Source organism: Dermacentor variabilis, unplaced genomic scaffold, assembly GCF_050947875.1.
Source record: "Dermacentor variabilis isolate Ectoservices unplaced genomic scaffold, ASM5094787v1 scaffold_13, whole genome shotgun sequence".
NCBI lineage: Eukaryota > Metazoa > Arthropoda > Arachnida > Ixodida > Ixodidae > Dermacentor > Dermacentor variabilis.
Genome location: NW_027460291.1, coordinates 37018884 through 37037907, shown reverse-complemented (window position 1 = coordinate 37037907; position 19024 = coordinate 37018884). Strand labels below are relative to the sequence as shown.

Below are 19024 nucleotides of genomic sequence, written 5' to 3'. Positions count from 1 at the left end.
GTGGTTGAAATAACGAATGTTCTAAGCACTTTAAATAATTTTACATGAGCGACAAGTTCACGTTGCTGTACCTCGTCATATTCAAGGCGTTCACATCAGCGCGAGCACTCCTCTTATGCGGAACATGTTTTGTGTGATTTCTCTGCCAAAGCGTACGTGGCGACCTTTCTCCACGGTTGCGCCTTGTGCGTATAAGGCACGAATGCCCTTCGTTTCGTCGGGCCAAGAGAAGTACAGAGTGCCGGCTAAACTGGCCGCTTGGCCTTCGAGCTTTTCGGTCTGAGTCTCGTGGTGGTGGTAGTAACGGGTCCCGACAGGACTACTGGCGATACGGCGCAGCAGACTGGACCCCACGGACCACGACGGTGATGAGAAAACGTTCGCCTTGGAGATAAGATTAAGGTTAAAGCATTTCTTTTTTCTCGTTGGGCTTTATGACTCCGCTCTGCAATTACGTAGTGCCGGGGCAGGCACGCTCTTTATCTTTAGAAAGGTCTGTTAAGCGAGCTCACTGGTTGAGCAGTCCAGGAAGTTTATCATAGGTGCAGAAGACGCGGGAGCCTGAGACCGTGAGTAGGCCTCTTTCTGCATGTCCTCTGTCCGTTTAGTAGGCGAATGCGGAAGGCCCGCAGTTCTAGGGAGTTGAGCTCCGTCGTAGCCACAGTGCGTGCGAGACAGCCAGTGCAAGGATTCTTGTAGAACGCACATAATCGATTGAGAAAGAGTTATTAGGCTGCGAGGTCGCACCAGCGCTGAGCCAGGTACTAGATCCAGGTACTAGGAATCCAGGTACTAGAGAGTTTAGCCCAGCCACGGTGCTACACTGATGATACGCAAATTCGTAGCATCGCTCCGGGCATCCGTTCTGCCGGACATAAACTACTGAACGGCCAGTTCCATGCGGTAATACCGCGAGGCTTCAAGAGTTCTTCGATGGCCCACGTACCGCTGCCGCAGTGGCTCCGTTGCTGAGCACGAGGTTCTGTCCCCGGCAGCCACATTCCGTTGAATTGAAAGACGCTTGCCTACCAAGATAGGGGTATACCTTGACAACTGTCAGCTTGTCAATATTAAATATGGCGGAGCTCACTACGGCGCCTAAGTCATAGAAAGGGGGACGAGCAATCGCGCTCGTGTTCGTCCCCTTTTCCATGTGTGCGTTTTCTAGCGCTATTTCGGGCTTATAGAGTGCTTACACTTTTCGTATAAGCACTCAATATGCACATTGCACCAATGGGTGAACGAAGAAATGTCGTGAATTACCAAATATATAGAAGTTTCCTTTATTTTCGTGATCATCACCGTGACTCGCAAGCTACTGACCTTCAAACTCCTCGATCGCTTATTACAAACGTTAAGAGCCGCATATAAGGAAGGTAGCATATGAACCCCATCCTAAACATTGCCGTTTGTTTTTCATTGTTGTTTTAAGGGTTGTTCGTACATGTATGGCTAAAGCAGCGTTGAATACATCAAGGATGAGACAAAATTTTTTCTTCGTGCGTTGATGAACCTCTGACGTCAAAAACGCTGTGGTCTTTTTGTCGAAAAGGGTGATCGACCACCACAACCCGCTTGTAACGAATGAAGCAGAAATGACAGGGTGTATGACACCGAAAAAGGTGCATATTAAAACACATTAATAGTGGAATAAAATAAATAAACTACGCAATGACAAAAACCAAAAAAATACTTAGAATGGCGTATTCGCCGAATATGGTGACTAAATGTAACTGATCTTGAAGGATGACAATAGCGTAAAAACTGAATTTTAATAGCTACCGTATGAATACAAATGAGGTAATCGAGAAATCCGCAGAGTACAATCAGCCTCTCTATATGGTTTTCATAGATTACGAAAAGGCATATGATTCAGTAAAGATACCAGCAGTCATAGAGGCATTATGTAATCTAGAAGTGCAGACCGGTTACGTAAATATTTTGGAAAATATCTACAGAGAGTCCACAGCTACCTTAATTCTACACAAGAAAAGTAGGAAGATACCTATAAAGAAAGGGGTCGGACAATGTGACACAATCTCTACAATGCTATTCACTGCGTGCTTGGAAGAAGTATTCAAGCTATTAAACTGGGAAGGCTTGCAGTAAGGATCGATGGCGTATATCTCAGCAACCTTCGGTTTGCAGATGACAGTGTTCTGTTCAGCAACAATGCAGACGAGTTACAACAAATGATTGAGGACCTTAACAGAGAGAGTGTAAGAGTGGGGTTGAAGATTAATATGCAGAAGACAAAGACAATGATGAATGGCAGGGCAAGGGAACAAGAGTTCAGGATCGCAAGTCAGCCTCTAGAGTCTGGGAAGGAATACGTTTACCTAGGTCAATTCTTCATAGGGAACCCTGATCATGAGAAGGAAATTCATAGAATAAAAATGAATTGGATCGCACACGGCAGACATTCTCAGCTCCTGACTGGAAGTTTTCCATTATCATTGAAAAGGAAGGTGTACAATCAGTTCATTTTACCGGTGCTGATATATCAGGCAGAGATTTGGAGACTGACAAAGTAGACCGAGAACAAGTTAAGGACCGCGCAAGGAGTGATGGAACGAAGAATGCTAGGCATAATGTTAAGAGACAGAAAGAGAGCGGTTTGCATCAGAGAGCAAACGGATATAGCCGATATTCTAAGTGACATTAAGAGAAAAAAATGGAGCTGGGCAGGGCATGTATTCCGTAGGTTAGAGAACCGTTGGACCATTACGGTTACAGAATGGGTACCAAGAGACGGGAAGCACAGTCGAGGACGGCCGAATACAAGGTGGGGTGATGAAATGAGGAAATTCGCGGACGCTAGTTGGAATCAATTGGCGCAGGACAGGGGTAATTGGAGATAGCAGGGAAAGGCCTTCGTCCTGCAGTGGGCATAAAACAGGATGATGATGACCATGGTGATTATTATTATTATTATTATTATTATTATTATTATTATTATTATTATTATTATTATTATTATTATTATTATTATTATTATTATTATTATTATTATTATTGTTATTATTATTATTATTACAAACTTGAAGATTAAATAACCACATGGGAAATAAAGTCATTGTTCAATAACAGTGTTCATTGTAGTTTAGGGTTATTATTTTGCGTCGAGCTTCATGTTCTTACGGAGCGACATGACGAAGCTGATCGTGAGGATGAAGAGGATGACGTCTTGCCTGCACGAACTGTGCGACATGTATTCTGTTGGCGAACTCGTAAATATCCCGCTAAATATCCTTCAATAGATTTATTTTTTGCTTTCCGCTCCGTCACAATCTTCATAATAAAAAGAAAGGTGTTTGCCTTTTACGTCGTTAAAACGGTGAAGCTGATAGCACAATTTAAGCCTCACCCATGTAATTACTTCTACACTTAAATAAAAAAACATGGTCAATTGGCCCCATGCTTTCCTAGGTTTTATATGTACTTCGGGTTCTGAATTGGTTACGACTGTAGGCGAGACGTTCGAAGTTTCAATAATGCTTTCTCAGACCAGGATGGAAAATAATCCGCGTATATAATAGAGAGCGCCGAATAATTTAAGCAGGGACCGCTCTGGCGGCAGGAGGAAAACGTACCGTAGAGGTTTGTATCCATGCCTCCATGGCACCTGTCTTTTTTTCTTTCTGTTTTCTTTTTCTTTATGGCTGCGTGCAATTCAGCCTACCATCGGCTGCCTGCGGCACTCAGTGCGACTAGTTGATATATATTGTGCTGCTCTACCATCAAGTTCTCTGCACCCACAGTGTGACATCTTTCTTAACAGGATATTTATACAAATGACTGTTCAACAAGACCACTTACACGTTTGTTCGTGTGCGTCTATGTTTGTTCAACTACACAGCGTACCCAACCCTACCACGCTTCCAGCAAAAACGACTAACGAGTGCGTAATTACAGATTGGCCTTCGATCATCGCTGAGGTCCCACAAGCCTACGTCGGATAGAAATGCAGTGACATTTGATTAGACGAAGTAAAAAAAATAATAATTCTGCCGTATTACGTTTACAAACCACGATATGATTATGCGGCAGGCCATAGAAGTGTACTCCGGATTAATTTTGACCACCTGAGGTTCTTTAACGTGCACCAAATGCATAGTACAAAGGCGTTTTCAAATTCGCCCCCATAGTAATACGGCCGCCGCGGCCGGGATTTGATCCCGCGTCCTTCGTCTTAGCAGCGCAACGCAAAAGCCGCTAGACCACCAAGGCGGGTAGACAAACTAAACGAGGACATAGCCTGAATGTGAACCGAGGTGCTACCCTGCGGGACTGCAATTCCACGAGATGCACCCATACAATTCTATTAGTATACCCGTTCCTTCCCACGGAACCCACGAGACCTTCTTTCTGGCGTTTTGCTGACCCTTGTGCGCACTGCGTGAGAGACATCGTGGGACTTCTGCTTCTCGAAGCCTGCCTTTGCCTAGGCACAGCAGTGCCACGGAGGAGGACGCGCTTTACTCCCTTTGTCCCAAACCGAGCAGCGCTTCGAAACAGAGGATGAATACTCCGGATAATGCGGGATATTGCTCTCCATTTGCAGTTTGTGGCAACGCTTACGTTACAGCGCCCCCTCCCCTGCGAACCACCGACGACAAAATTTTGGATGGAAGTTCAAGCCCCCCCCCCCCCCACCCGATAAACGAAAAAAAAAAATATATGGGCACTTTGCTGAGCTAAACTGCGAAAGGCGAAAGCCGATCTATGACTGCCTCTCTTGCTGTTGTCTGAACTGTTCTGCAAACGGACGCCGCCGTGGCCGCGAGCATGGGCTGCAATCACAGCCATATGGCTGCAAGGTTTGTCGCCGATGTGCGCGCACCCCAATCCGCATGTCTGAGCTCTCCCACGCGCCCACTCGCACAGCGCTATTGGCATGGCGCCTCCTCTCCTTGCTCCCCTCGCCGGTGATCACCGCTTTCCTGCGTCCACCACGGACTGCGCCCGGACACTCATGAGCCACTAAAGGCTTATGCCTTAAAACGGAAAAGAGGGGGGGGGGGAGTGAGCAAAGCGTGTCGTCCGCCGTAGTGCCAAGGCAAAGGCACATTTACAAGCAAAATTCCCCAGCGAAAAATTGCTAGTAACGCGCCAAAGGTGCTCTTGTCATGGCGGGCACCTTCTTCGAGGTTTCGTCAGTGCTCCCCATGAAATGTGCTTTAGCATTGTATGATGTCATGAGCTCCGTTTTACTAAAAACAATTCTGCGGAGGCTAAGGGGAAAAAATGGTGGATATTCCATGTGCATTGCCACGTTGCTATGATCTTACACGACACGCAGGTTTGCCCAACATTCGCTCATATAACGTTCCCAAGAATCGCGACTATCTAAACTCTCTTGCTCTGACAGCTGCCCCAATTACACAGACGCACTTCGTCGATAAGGGAACGATGTAGAGACAAGTGCTACCAGCTATCTCGTGACACAAAAAAAGGACCACGTAAGCTACGCGCTCATCAAAGGGGTGTACGAAGAGTTGAGACGTGAGAAGTGACCACACAGCTTCCCGTGTGTGCATTTGCAGCTTTTTATTTACTACACAGTCGTTCGCGCCATCATATGTCAAAGAGAATGCAGCGGTCACCTTTCGAGAGAAGCTGGAACCTTCATGCCGCTAGTTTAAAGGTGTTACCTTCTATCAGGAAGCGCGCTTGTGTCGTAACTGCTACGGATACTCACATAAGAATACATCCAAGGTACCCAGGCTAGCATTTCTATGTTTGGAGTTTCCTTTTTCTTTGTGTTTATACGTAAAGAGAGGCCCTGTTCTTCACACTCGTTCACATTTAGCACTTTGTAAAGTGAGAAGGACAGGAAATATGGTAATAAAAAATGATACAATTAAAATATGACGCTCCTGCGCATACAACGAAATGACAAGGGGAAAAAGTAGTGACAGCCGCCCTATAAGATATTTCATCTTCTGAGTGTCTCGCGTTCGTAGCGCAGCTCGCGCTCGTGGAGAACCACAATTACACGAAAGCTGGCTGAATTTTTTATATGTCCTCGATTCGATACGATGGCCATTCAATTTGTATTTCATTCTATTTATAAAATTTCGATTGAACTACCCCAGTATATTCTACAGCGTTCAACTAAGGCACTGCGCTTCCTTTACGAAACCTTTTCAAGGTTACTCGCAAAGAGCAATGGGGACTTTATACGCCGAAAATTACGTGGCGTAAAAGAGTGCACGAAGGTGTTTCAGAAGGCAGTGAGGCTGAAAACTTCTTTACCGCGAGCTCGAAGGGTAGGTAATGTTGCATGTAGCATGGAAACACAAGAGGAAGTGACGACAATCTGGAACAGGCCATCGTCATCGCGATTCCCGGACTAAGATTCTTACTAATTTATCTCGACACTGGAGGGCAAGCTTCAGTGCATAAAAGTTAAAAGATTTGTCTAAATGTAGCCCGCATACTTTACGCCGATAGCCCATATATTCACAGCAGTATAAACAGTCTTTTCTCGTTTCTTTCTTTTAGATTCCTTATTCTATACAGAGAGAGAAAAGCAATTTCATGGCAGAAATGTGGAGAGGTCGGCCTGAGTGGTGTGCCTCTAGCCTGCTGCTCCACATTGGCGAAGGGGTTCGGGGGACTTGTTCTAGGATTCCGCGATCGTGAATAGGGCGTAAAACGGTAGGTGACGCAAGTTTCCTGTGCCTATGTCACTGCCATGGTCACAGCTGTCAAGCCATAGTGCCACAGTATAGGTTGGAAGCAGAATTCTTCCCTCGGATGGGCATTTCAGAGCACTGCGATGGAGGCTTGTGAGATGGCAGTCAGGTGAATTTCTTTTTTTTATTTTTTTTATTTAGCACATGTGTACCTCTAGACGTAGGCAGAAAGCTTTAATTTTTCCGGAGGGAGGGGGGGCCCAACAGCTTTCCGAACCCCATATATATATATATATATATATATATATATATATATATATATATATATATATCCACGTTCACTGCCATTAACTTATCATTTTCTTTAATTCAATTTGTAAGTACAAGTAATTCCCTCTATGTTTTCTTTGGTGTCTTTGTTGGCTTCTCATTACAACATTCATGAAAAAATAGGGCCCCTCGGTTAACCCCCTTTCTTTAGGTTCTTACATAACGAGCGTCTCGAACCCTGCAACATTGATCCCTTCAGGTAGCATGCGCGGGTTTACTTACCAGTTGCCTTCACTCAGAAAGATCACGTACCCGTGACGCCTGCGGCAGAAAGGATGTTCCACATCCGCCGCCAAGGTTTGTGAGTGGTGGCACTTCTTGACGTTCCCAAGGTTAGCTCTAGTAGTAGCGCTTAAATATCCAAGATTGTGGATGGGGAAACCGCACCACGGTAGCTCAATAGTTAGAGCATCGCATGCGTAATGCGAAGACGTGGGATCGTTCGCCAACTGCAGCAAGTTGCTTTTTCATCCACTTTTATTGTCATAAGTTTATCATTTTTGGAAAATTCAATTAATAAGTACAAGCAATTCCCCCTATGTTTTCATTGGTGTCTTTGTTGGCTTCTCATGATACATATATATTTCTTTCAATTTAAGAAATATTGTGCGACCTGGAAGAGTTCACTGAAATGACAGCCTTATATCAGAATTTAGACCTCATTGTAGGAGACAGTTTAATTTCACAGCTTGAGTCCTTTCCCACCACCAAGAGTCTGGTGTCTATCGGTGGTATAATCTTACTTCGTGTATTGTCGTATACTTCGCTATCACTGATACTGCTTCGCCTTTCCGGCGAAACTGCAGCCTCTCTCCGTCTTTTTTTTTTCTTCTGTGAGTCCAAGTATAAGTGCTTCAGCGCATGATGCTGTTGATTCTGCTTTACAGTGAAACCGACTTGGCCTCATTTCGGTTACTGAGTGAATTATACAGGGTGCCCCAGCTATCATGTGCCAAGACATAAAAAAGCAGTTGCGTTACTCGAAGAACAACTCGTGCATATTATTTCCAGTACAGTGGTGCAGCCGCCAGTAATTCTCTCATTCTTGAAATTTAATTCAACAATTGCAATCAATTATCTAATTCGAGAAGTACGGTCCTAATTATCGAAGTGTCAATGAGGCATTTATAGGCACCCCCAGATGACATCTAACTGCTGTCTTTTCAGCGACGTACTAATTGCGTGCAATTTTCCCGACTGGCAAACGAACCTCAAGAAATATGAAAAATACCTCGTGACTGCGCTCTCACCCGCATCATAAAGCAGTGCCCTCAAATAAGCAGATTAAAAGCAACTGCATTGCTTGTCGCAAACCCGAAAAGACAGCGCATCACCTTGACAATTGTACGAAAGGAGCACCAACAGCAGGTTTCGCGGCTTTGCAGCTGTTCCTTCCTCTCATTTCTACGTCATTCTTATTACCCGTCTCTCAAGGCCGACTGATCAGATTGATAACAACAGCCCCTTGATAACGCCACCGAAGCGCCACTCTGACCGCGCACGAAATGGGAAAAGCAATGTAATGGGCATTGAATGTTTCAAAACCCCAGCTTTGCTCGCACCGCATCGAAAGAGTACGCGCGAAGCTATATTTGGCGCCAGAAACTTGCTTCAGTAAAGCCTAATTAAAGGGACCGTTTTATTTTTCATCAGAGTGTTACGTGCTGCAAAAACAGTTTCATGGCATAAAATAAAAGCGAAATAACCAAACCGGGAAGCGACCCACGCGTTGAGAAAAGGCAAAAGCGATGCGTTCAAGAAAGTTAATAACCACTTCTAAATGAGCCGAATTGGCAATCGGGACGCCTGTAAAAAAAAAACTCAGATTTTAGTGTGCCCTTACTATCTATGAATTCGTAAGCGTCGTTCAACACCAGCTCCTAGAGGACGTGTTCGAATAGGTCTCCTTCTGCTACTAAGCAGTACTGTCTCCGTTTTATCCCATCGTCAGTGGCTTTCTTGTTGACCGACGCTCGAGTTCTACGGCAGACATCCGTTATCCTTGTCTTGAGCTAATGTGACGTCCGTCTCGATCATGTAAGCACGGTCTTTCACATAACCCCAAACAAAGAAATCGAGTGGAGAGAGGTCAGGTGACTTAGCCGGCCAATTTATAGACCTGTGCCCTCCAATCTATTGCACACGAAAAATCGCATCCAGCCAGTTTCGTGCTCGGCTGCTGCTGCACACTGGTGATCCATCTTGCTGATGTCACAGAAGTGGAAGACGTGGCAGCGGAACTTCGGTCAGAAACTCATCTACCATTCCTTCAAGGATTTCATCCACGTAAATATGTCCAGTCAGTGTGTTATCGAAGAATATGGGACTGATTATAGCACCAGCGTAAATTCCACACCCCAGATTGAACGACCACTGGTACTGGTGCCGACTGCGCTTTGCCCAGTGTGCATTGTAGTAACTTCAATAATAATAATATTTGGGGTTTTACGTGCCAAAACCACTTTCTGATTATGAGGCACGCCGTAGTGGAGGTCTCCGGAAATTTTGACCACCTGGGGTTCTTTAACGTGCACCTAAATCTAAGTACACGGGTGTTTTCGCATTTCGCCCCCATCGAAATGCGGCCGCCGTGGCCGGGATTCGATCCCGCGACCTCGTGCTCAGCAGCCCAACACCATAGCCACTGAGCAACCACGGCGGGTCAGTAACTTCAATAGTGTGCCTTATGCAAATTTATCCGAGCGCTTTTGTGGAAATTGGCTTCATCTGTGCACATGATGTTGCTCAAAACGTCCAGTGACTCATCGGCTTCTGTAAGGACCCAATTCGAGAAATATAGACGATCTTCCAAGCATTGGTGCTGGTTATGTTGTTCTTTGTTCCGTAAGCCGTTAACAGTGCCCACTGGAAAGTCAATCACTACTGAAACACACATCATTCACGTGCATTTCACGCGCCCTTGATGAAATACTCTGCCGAAGGGGCCACTGAAGTGTGCATATTTTTTTCAGGATCAAAAAAGCACGCAAAGCAATTTGAAGCAAGGCGAACTTACTGCAACATATTCATGCTCTTGGCTTAAGATATCCATAATATTACAAATAATTGCTAGTTGGCTGCCTCCTTCTCTTGAAAAAATATAATAAACTTGGTCCCATGTATATATTTAAATATATTGTGTTTGGGCAGGGTGTCCACAGTGATCATAAAAAAAAAAAAAAATTGGAGGAAGCTTAAGCTTCGCCTTCAAGAGTGGAACGCGACAGCGTTATCGTACTCCGTTCGCACCGCCCACTCATTCGCTCGGCATGCTCTTGAGTCACACAAAGACGAAACGTGCGCCTGAGCAAGCGGAACGAATCAAAGAACTCGGTGTCTCGGAGGGAGAAACGATGAACGCGAGCCAAACGTCGTGATCGGCACGGACAGCCGGGCCGCGATGTGCCATGCAGGTGGACGCAATCATGGGGCTAACGCCTCTATGGGATCGTCCTCAAGAAGCGGGCGAGTGGCGCGCCAGCTGTCGGGGCAGCGCCGTACATTGCGAGGAGGGGGTCTTCTGTGTTTACCGCAAGATAGCTCTGCGTACGCGCCAAGCGCAGAAGAAATGTAGCGGAAACGTACTTCGCTACGCGTTTAACTGCGACTTCTGTAATTTACGTGCTCATAATTACCGATATACACCGCAGTATAACTTTCTACGGCGCGTTTCTAAGGCAGCACCGCATTCACTAGAGGTGCTTTTGTCCCGCTTTGAGCATCGTTCTCATGGCTGAGTGGTAGTGTCTCACACGCCGGAGACCCTGGTTCGATTCGCACCCAGCACATCTTGATGGCTTTTTTATTTATGACTTGCTTTCCGCCAGTTTTCGTTCACGGCCAACGCAACCGACGCCGACAACACCGGCTTTTCTGTTACACCAGCTCCTTGACGCTATCGCGTTAAAAAATGTTGAAGTTAAAAAATGCGGATGAGGTAGCCGCCGCTGGTGCTTCTAATGCGCTTGTCCGTTTATCGTCCGGATTTGCAGAAATAAAGCGAAACTATGAATTAAAAGCTGTGCACGTGAGCATCAACAATGATGTAGTAAGCTATTAGCCACAAATGATGTGGGCAATAGAACTCTTTAGGGGGGGGAGGGAGCTCGGCATTGCCGGTTGGGGGGCTGACATCCCCCACCCTGGAAACCTTCGGAGGGGGCTCGGGCCCCGGAGTCCGCCGTAGTCGTCGCCTATGCCTGAGCGCCGGAGTAATCACGCTGCATTTGTGTTGTGCGGCGTGTGCCTAATTGGATTTTTTTTCGCGTTTCTGTGCGTGTGCTTTTACTGATAGCGAGCCGTGAAAGAAACTTTCCTCGTTAAGGTCAGACGTGTGAGAAAAATCTCGAGCTACGGGGGGCATAAAAGCAATATTTTTTTTCGGCCGGAAACTGGCTTAAAATCTTCGCTCAGAAAAAAAAGAGTGCCTGCGAAAGAGGCGAAACGATACTAGAGGCATGTAATATTTAAACTTTATTTGAAGACCTGAATGAAAAGGATATGTAATGTTGAACTAATGAATTGCTCTCCAAACGAACATATACAAGAATTCAACAACTTCATCTGTACGCTTAGGTAACTTTATATGAAATTAATTTGTTGAAATTTGAGAAGTGCGGAAAACGAGGGACTTTAAATTCTTCAAAAAAAAAAAGCCAAGAGAGGGATGAGGTGGGGTAAATGAACAATTCCTAATGTCTCTGGAAGTTGTAACTTATCCCGCCGAGGTTGCTCAGTGGCTATGTATGGTGCTGGGCTGCTGAGCACGAGGTCGCGGGATCGAATCCCGGCCACGGCGGCCGCATTGCGATGGGGGCGAAAATACCCGTGTACTTAGATTTAGGTGCACGTTAAAGAACGCCAGGGGGCGGAAATTTCCAGAGTCCTCCACTGCGGCGTGCCTCGTAATCAGAAAGTGATTTTGGCACCTAAAACGCCATAATTTAATCTTTTTAAGGTGTAACTTGATTGATGCTTTCAAAATATGCAGGTACACATTTCAGGACAGAAGTATAAGCTTGTAGATTGTGGGACTCGTAGCAAAGGCTCGGCTGAAGAGCCGCTTTTGACTGCCTATATATAGACACGTGTACTTGTTTGTCTTTATCGGGCGACACGTTTCACCGCCTAACAAATGTTATCGTGGAGCGCAGGACGCGCCTGCATGTATCAGAAGTTTCTGGAATGTTATCGATGCTTCCATCCGCTGTCTGTGACCGAACCTTGTGTAATTTGATCGCATGTGTGCGCGACGCGAATAATGTAGAACTTTGTAGTAGACATGCGAGTCGCACCGATTACTCTGGAACGTTCGACGACTGATGTATAAAAGCCGACGCGCTTGACGCGCTGATGTTATTTTCGACGATCGCCGAGTGTGTTCGCCGCTATCATTGCTCTTTGAGTGTAGCCTGCTTTTTAAGGCACAAGTTCGCCCAATAAAACGCTAGTTTCGTTAATCACAGTTTTCCTGCCTTCTTTACCGTCACTGCTGCGTGAGATCTGGGGCAGGTGCTTTACGTTCATGTACCGGACACCCCCGACAAGCCGTAATCCAAGCTCGGACTGCAAAGACAGCACCAACGTCGTCCCGGAACATCGAGCAAGCCGCCGGCTGCAGCAGCTGACCCCGGAACACGGACTTCTACAAGGGACGACCAAGAAAATCGTCCAAGAAGATCGTTCAGAGACGACCAAGAAGACATCCCCAATGGCAGCCGCAGCGGCCGCAATAGTTCTGCAGCAGCCCAGGGAGCCACCGATGTTCCGCGGTTCCACATTAAAGGACCCGGAAAGCTGACTGGAGACGTATGAGAGGGTCGCTACGTTTAGCAGCTGGAACAGAGACGACAAGCTGCGACTTCTCTATTTCGCAGTGGAAGATGCGGCCAAGACGGGGTTCGAGAATCGAGAAGCCACCTTAACGACGTGGGACACGTTCCGAACCGGCTTCCTGCAAACATTCACAAGCATCGTGCGTAAACAGCGCGCCCAAGCGCTACTGGAAACCAGAGCACAGCTTCCCAATGAGACATAGCGATCTTCACGGAGGAGATGGTCCGTCTTTTGTCGGAGGAGAAAAAAGTTCGCTTCCTGATGCGGGGCGTCAAGCAAGAACTTTTCGCAGGACTGATTCGCAACCCGGCCAAGACCGTAGCTGAGTTTTCTGCAGAGGCATCGACGATCGAGAAAACTCTGGAAATGCGCAATCGGCAGCATGATCGACAAGTGCTCACGCCGCAGTGCGCCATCCAAGGACTGAGTTCCAACGACCTTCAAGAGACCATCACGGCCATTGTGCGCGAAGAACTGCGCAAGATCTTGCCTCCGTCGCAGCTTCAAGTGGCCTCGATCGGCGACATCGTGAAACAAGAGGTTCGGCGGTCGCTTGGAGTTCCTGAGTAGCAAGCACAATTATCACAGCCCCAGCCGGAAGCGATCACTTACGCCGCCGTCGCACGCCGTCAAGATCCCCCTCCGCGGCCGCGCCAGGGCCCTGTAACGCCCCAATTCCGTCGTCCACCGCCGCCGCCGCCAGCACGTCCACCCGTCGCCCAGCGTAGCTACGCGAGGAACACGAACATTTGGCGACCGCCCGACCACCGCGCGCTCTGCTATCACTGCGGAGAAGCCGACCATGTGTACCGCCGATGCTCATACCGCGACTTGGGTCTAAGAGGGTTCGCCGTCAAGGTGCCGCGTCCACAGCTTGGGGAGCGCGCACGTGACATCGCCGAATACTTAGCCGCCACTCAGTGGAACTCTCGATAACCGTCCCGTTCGCCGTTACCAGGCCGCTACCTGTCGCCGCAGCACCGACCACACACTGGCCCAGCCCGGGGCCGGTCAGCGAGCCCATATCCGGAAAACTAAGAGCAGCAACCGATGGAGGTGCGGTTGCTGTTCGTCGAACTGACGAATATCCTCCGCCGCCGACGAAGACGACGAAGAGACCATCTCGACGACATAATAACGACACGCCGCCGTCCCGACGAAGTCAAGAAGCCAAGACTACACCGACGAAACACGACTTGACGACGCGACGTTCCAGCTTCAGTTCAACACGACGCAGCCGTGATCCGACGCCAAGACCTAATTGCAATGCCAGACAAAGAACCACCGACCTCGACGTGCTTCTCGACGGCCACGCAGTCACCGCTTTAGTGGACACAGGAGCCGAATACTCCGTCATGAGTGGACCCATCGCCACGCAGTTGAAGAAAGTTAAAACTGCATGGGAAGGCCCTCAAATTCGGACCGCTGGAGGACACCGCCTCACGCCGGCTGGAATCTGCACGGCAAGAATAACCATTCATGACCGGACTTACCCTGCCACCTTCGTTATCCTCCAACAGTGTTCACGAGACGTCATTCTCGGCATGAACTTCCTGAACCAACACGGCGCAGTCATCGACCTGAAGTCGAAATCGATAACGCTGTCGGAAGATAAAGCGTTACCGCCGGAGAGCTCTTTTGGTCACCACGCCTTGAGTGTGCTCGAAGATCAAGTGAGCATCCCACGATGCTCCAGCTTTACCATTTCCGTCGGCACTGAAACACCCGCTGACGTAGAAGGCGTCGTCGTGGGTGACCAACGTCTACTATTCGACCGTGAAATTCGTGTCGCAAGAGGGATCGCTGAACTGCACGGAAGAAAAAATGAAGATGTTCCTGACAAACTTCAGCCAGGAGTTCAAGCACATGAACAAAGGCACGACAATCGCGTACATCAAGGAAATTGTGGAAACCAGCAGTGCGTATGTCCTCTTGGATTCTGCCGCATCTACCCTGACAACCATAGTTCTCGAACCAGACTTCGCCATAAATCCGAGTCTCCCCATGAGTAAGCAGCAACCGATTAGGAAATCTTCTACAACGATACAAAGAGTGTTATTCGACGTCATCGAAGATTCGACAAACACCAGTCGCAAAGCATCGGAGAATAACCGAAGAGTGCGCTCGACTGCTTCGTCAGAGCCCTTACTGAGTTTCGACGCGAGAACGTGACGCTGTTAGGCAACAAGTTAACGAAATGCTTCGCGACGACATCATTCAGCCGTCGAAAAGCCCGCGTGCATGTCCTGTAACCTTGGTGAAGAAAAAGGACGGAACCCTACGTTTCTGCATCGATTATCGTCGACTGCACAAGATCACGAAGAAGGACGTATAAACCTCCCACAGATAGACGACGCATTAGATCGGCTCTGTAACTCTAAATACTGATCATCGATGGACCTCAGGTTTGGCTACTAGCAAATAAAAGTCGACTAGACAGATCGCGAAAAGACCGCCTTCATCGCGCCAGACGGCCTCTACGAGTTCAAGGCCATGTCATTCGGAGTGTGCTCGGCGCGTGCAACGTTTCAGCGCGTCATGGACACGGTGTTAGCAGGATTGAAGTGGCAAACGTGTCTTGTTTACTTGGATGATGTCGTTTTCTTCGCCGGAAATTTCGACCATCACCTGAGGCGGCTTGCGGCAGTATTAGAGGCCATCAAGTCATCAGGGCTAACTCTGAAGCCTGAAAAGTGCCGCTTCGCTTATGATAAGCTTCTGTTCCTAGGCCACCTAATCAGCAAATCTAGAGTCCGCCCTGACCCGCAGAAGACAGCTGCCATAGCAAAGTTCCCGCCGTTTAAGCTGGTTCACGGAAGAAACCCGACGACGACGCTCGACGCCATGGTGGCAGATGTCACTGATGTAGAGAGTCTTGACGTCGCTACCTATCTCCAGAGCGCCGAAGAAGCCCGACAGCTCGCCCGCCTACGGATCAAGAACCAGCAGCGTACCGACAGCCGACACTACAACCTCCGACGACGCTACGTCGAGCACCAACCCTGCGACCGTGTTTGGGCTTGTACCCGGATACGCCGACGAGGACTGAGTGAGAAATTATTGCGACGCTATTTCGGACCCTACAAGGTCATCCGACGTATTGGCGCACAGGACTATGAGGTCGTGCCAGACGACATTTCGCATTCGTAGCGGCGCCGCGCACGATCTGAAGTGGTCCACGTGGTGCGTCTTAAACCCTTTTACGCACGCTGACGAACTTCCTTATTTTGTTGTTTGCTTTGCCACGGGTGTTTTACTTTATTAATTTCGTTTGTTTGCAGCATCGGGTCGGTGCTTTTTAAGAGGGGGGTATTGACACTTGTACTTGTTTGTTTTTATCAGGCGACACGTTTCACCGCCTTACAAATCGTATCGCACAGCGCAGGACGCGCCTGCGTGTATGCCGAAGCCTCTCCTGCGATGCCAAAGCCTCGCCCCCCCCCCCTCCCGCCTAACGCGTCATTGCTAGAGTTTTGTCACCCACATCATTTGAGGTTTCTTTTGACTGGCCGCGACCTTTTCACTTGAAACTTTACTGTGGCTAATAGATTACGGCATCATTGTTCGCGCGGACGTGTACGGATATTAATTAATTCGTACTTTGCTTTATTTCTGTAAATCATAACAATAGGAGAACCATTGCACAAGAAGTATCAACGGTGGCTGCCTCATCCATATTTTCACACTTTAGCATTGTTTTACATTCCCCTGTAAACACCATGCTCATACACAATATATTTGACTATATATGGAGGACAAAGCTTATTATATTTTTAACGAGAAGGAGGTAGCCAATTAACAATTATTTCTAAAGGTATGGATAGCTTATGCCTAGAGCATGAATATGTTGCTGTATGTTCACGTCAGTTGAAAATCGTTGGCGCGCTTTTTTGACCCTGAATAAAACCTCTAGACTTTAGTGACCCCTTCGGCAAAGTCTTTTATCAACGGCGTGTGAAATGCACGTGAATTATATGTATCTAAGTATCGCTTCTCTTTCCTGTAAGCAAAGCTAACGACTCATTTAATAAACATTTCTAATAATTTACAACATTTATTAGGGATGGAAACATCGTCACTAGCTTGCAGAGGTCATAAATATATACAGGGCATCGCAATTAACTATCACGCACCAATATATTTAAATAAAGCAATGCGTTACTCGCAGAAAAAAACCTAGTGCATATTACTTCCAGTACAGTGGAGTAGCTTTCAGTAATTTTTTTTGTTACTGAGATTTAAAAAGGTAATTGTAATTAATGATCTAACTCAAGACGTACTATCATAATTATCAAAATGTCAATCAGGCATATGTAGGCACAGACAAGGGACGTCTAACTGCGGTATTTTCAGCGACGTACTAATTGCATACAAACTTTTTTCTGACTGATAAATAAACCCTGCGAAATATGGCGAATGTCACGTGACTGTGCTCCCACCCGCATCATAAAGCCGCGCCCTAAAAGAGGCTCCTTCTGAGTGAGCCAGAACGAAATGAAGGAAATAACGAAAAAAATCCCTGCCCAAATAAGCACTCCGTAAGACGGTCAACCAGCGAAACTGAAACGTGCGGTCCCGGTGTTCATCACTGGATTAATCCCGACGGTTCATTAGACGACGGCTTGGTAGGCTGCCGGATCCTTGGTGCGCAGTTGCTGCTTGCGCTCGCCTGCACGAGCCTGTTCTTGTGCCCGGGCTGTAGCATTAAGACGGCGTAGACGAGGTAGTACCAGGTTCTGCTCGAAAGCTGCCTGCTCCTCAGGTGTACATATGACGCGTCGTCTACGCTTGTCGGAGGCGCAGAGAAGCTGCTGCGCGCCCGCTCGGCTACGACGGAGAACCGCGACGTCGCTACTGGCGCAGCCAATCGCGCGCGTGTATTTCACTTTTTTTCGTGCATTCGGATGGGGTTGCGCCGGAGGAGCTTTCGGCACAGGCAAGAGACGGACGGACGGACGAATCGGCTAGCCATATACAGCTTCGCTGTAAAACATCATGACCGAGCTAGGACCTTATTTGCGGCGACTCGGCCGAAGTAGCACGTCGCGTTTGGTGTTAGTTTAAACAAGCTGTGATAGCTGTTGTCTTAACGTAGATAAAATGCACGGATGCTTCTTTTTTTGGCCATAAGACCTATCGCCACAAAAGCGAATTGGTAACATCAGTACAAACGTTTAAAGGTGCGTTTTGTTTCGTCCCAATCGCCGTGTCTTTCTCTAATGAGCAAAAGGTGAAAACGATCCTTGCCTCGGGAGCTGCAAATGACAAGAAGAAGAAGCCCGCAAATATATATCAGTCATGGAAGTGTGGCGGTAGACCAAACGCGTCGACTATCATCAGAAATGATGAAAACCTGAGACAAACCGGCAGCTTCAAGAAACAGCGGCGTAGGACTCCATATTTGAGTCCTATCCTACGGGCGGATGTTCTAGCATTTATGGCCTCAAAGCCTCATTCTAGCGTGCGGGACGTGGCCGCCCGGGTACCAATTTCCAAGTCACTAGTTTGGAGGATTCTAAACGACGGCCTTTCACCCATACCACCTTAACCAGCACCAATGCTTGGAAGATCGTCTAGATTTCTGAAAAATGAGTCATAAAATTGTTCGCTGTTGTTCTAATGGAGCGGTGCGCCTTCGTGAACGTTCCGTGGCGATAAGTCTTGACAGAAAAAGGAATTTGAGAGCTGTGGCATAGCTCTGACCAGGGCGCCAGTTTTACAGACAATGCTCCTGCCGCAGTAATGAGCGAGAAGAAATGAAAACGAGGACCCAATTTTTATTAGTAATGTCATAAGAAGTCAACAGACACCAATAACAACATAGAGGAAATCGCATGTACTGATTAACTGAATTAAAGAAGTGATAAATTATTGGAAATGAAAGTGCATGACAAACAGCTAGCCGCAGGCGGGGCACGAACCCACGCCTTCGCATTAGGCGTGCGATGCCGAGGACGCAGGTGGGGCACGAATCCCCGTCTTTGCATCACGCGGGGGATGCTGAGCATCGCACGCACAATGCGAAGGTGTGGGTTCGCGCCCCAGCGGCGGCCAGTTATTTTTATTGCTTATTGCAATAGGAATTATATGGCCACTCCAGGCGCATTGTTGCCATCGCCGTCGCGGTGATGTTCCGTATGAAGTCGAAAGGCAATAACAACGTCGCTGCACGCAGTATGTTGTATGTGCTTCGGAAAGCATATGACGAGAACCAAAAA

General features: G+C 47.6%; 1 protein-coding gene across 6 annotated transcripts in view; it reads left to right on the top strand.

Annotated features, from left to right (window-relative positions):
• Nucleotides 1–490: 490 nt before the first annotated feature.
• Nucleotides 491–19024, top strand: part of LOC142566854 (organic cation transporter protein-like) — a 119372-nt gene continuing 100838 nt past the window's right edge. For 5 of the 6 annotated variants that reach the window (XM_075677760.1, XM_075677759.1, XM_075677758.1 and 2 more), the window contains exon 1: nucleotides 491–569. The gene's annotated coding sequence lies outside the window, so the exon portion shown is untranslated. The remainder of the gene's footprint in view (nucleotides 570–19024) is intronic. The other variant, XM_075677757.1, reaches the window with a different exon arrangement.